Genomic DNA, 2,426 nt, shown 5'->3' on the forward strand with positions numbered 1-2,426 from the left:
ATGGGGGTAAAACCGTCGATAACCGAACGCCGTCAACACAGATGTTTCCATGATGTCTTGTAACTCCAGCGTGCTCTCAGCACCAGCTGACCATTTCCGGCCTGTCCTTGTGACCACTCCAGCTTTCTGTATCTTGATGTCTTTGGAGTCCTTCAGGGTCATAACCAATCTACACTTGGCCACCTTGAATTCTTCCACCACGGAGGACAATGATAACTGCAACTGAGATGTCTTGCTGTACAGGCCAACCGCCGTGAAACTAGGTGGTACTCCCAGCCATGATCGCAGCTTCCTGCTGGTAGATCTCTCCAAGGTTTCAACTATCTGACATTTATCGCGATAAAATTGAACAACTTTATCAGGCCCCCAATTATTCAATTTATCAAAACATACCTAAACTCGGTACAAATGTACCTCACTGCAACCTACAGCCACGATCCTCCAATCCAGGGCAGCCATGCGAGGTTATCAGCAACAACAGCTCCAGTACAGCCATTCGAGGTCAGCTAATCCCAGGATTAAGCTGTAAAATATTATTCTGAGAGGATTTAATATTTAAGATTATCAACAAAAACACTGAATACCCACCAGTTTTGGTGAAATTGGTGATGCTCCACCACCATGGAATGTGAACTTAGATTTCTCTGCTAATGGTAACCCAACCGCTGTTTCGGTTAGGCACTGATGACATGGAACTCTGGAGCCTGTTGTTAGCATCGTCAGGTGGATTCCATCCATCATCGGTTGTTTCTACCCTTATTCCACGACGTCCTCTGGTTGGCGGGTCAGCAGTGGTGATCAATCAGTGCTTGCTGTTGTCTGGGCTCCAGTTTGGCTCATCTCGTCTGCACCATAGCCAGCATGATGCTCTCTCAGCCCTTTCAGCCAAGGTCTTAATAGCTGCTTTCCTCTTTGCTCCTATCAGTCCCACTTTCTGGAACATCTTCCATACTGACTGTGCAGGGAATCCTCTGGCACCGACCTCTACTGGAAACAGCCATGTGTTCCATCCCTTTTGTCTGCACTGCTCTACTAGCTCTTGGTATTTGCCAGCTTTTTTCTCATATGTCTCATCACACCCTTCTTCCCATGGAGCTCCACTAAGGTGACCTTCAGGCGCTGTTGTGACCATATCACAATGTCTGGTCTCAGAGTGGTATGCACTATATCAGGAAAGACGAAACGCTTGTTGAGGTCTACTCTCATTTCCCATGATGGTGCTTGGCTGAGTACATTCACACGATATGCAGTAGCAGTTGGTGGTCCCTTCTCTCCAGCTCTCACAAACTGTATGTGGGTTGTTTTATGAGGTTCTATCAGTGACCTCTTCTGACGCCGGTCCTTTTCCAGAATATCTGCTATAGCAGCTAGAACCTGGTCATGACGCCATCTGTACCGTCCCTGCTGGAGGGCTACTCCACAGCCTGATAGGATATATGCAAGTGTACCTCTTCCACCGCACAATGAATAAGCTGGATCTTCCAGAAGGCCCCACCTACACAAGTTGCTTGGAGATGGCAGTGTGTCATACACAGACTTGAGCATGAAGGATATCCTGTGAGGTTCCATTTTCCACAAGTCTGTTCATGTAATCTTGCGTTCAGGAAGATTCCACCGCGTCAATGATCCTTGCTGTCCTAACGCAACTGCTCTACTTTTGCGTTGCTGTTCTCACCACAGATACAATTCTGTCTCTTTTCCTTGCCTTCTGGTTTGCTCCACTGTAAGCTGTAAAATATTATTCTGAAAGGATTTAATATTTTAAATTATCAACAAAAACATTGAATACCCACCAGTTTAGGTGAAATTGGTGATGCTCCAATGTCCACCAGTAATAATTCAATAATAACAAGGTTGCAGACCCAGGTTTCATCAAAATATATTCATATGTTCCAAGTTTTCATGGATATTTATAGATTTCATTGATATTTATAGATTATCAATTGATTAAACAGTTGCAAATAGAGCGAAATTAAATCATCTGCAATTATTAATAGTAAAGCACAAAAACTTTAAATTAGCATCTGACACATTTCTCTAAAGTAATTAACAGTGATATGACATTAGATATTCTAAATGTCATGTGTATGACATCATAAACACCTATGCTTACTGCATTATTGAGTAAAAATCATCAAAACAGAATTTATCCAAAATTCAAAAACTCCTACTTTCCTTCTTAGTTACCATGGATACCACACATTAAACTTTTGGAATTGCCCTGAAATCCAGTCTAAATACATTCTAAGGTTGTTACTGACTTTTCTTATACCTGTTACCTACTGTAGAACAGCTTTCCAACTGATACCAAGCCTTTTTGAAAACAGCTGAAATTCTCACCCACAAGAGCACCTTAATTACCTCCCTTTATTCACCCCTTATGAAATTAAAATAAAATCATTATGAACAAGTTTCAGTGTTTTTTA

This window comes from Ylistrum balloti, unplaced genomic scaffold (genome assembly GCF_031769215.1).
Source record: "Ylistrum balloti isolate Yb309-2 unplaced genomic scaffold, AGI_CSIRO_Ybal_v1 Utg372092, whole genome shotgun sequence".
In the NCBI taxonomy this organism is placed as follows: domain Eukaryota; kingdom Metazoa; phylum Mollusca; class Bivalvia; order Pectinida; family Pectinidae; genus Ylistrum; species Ylistrum balloti.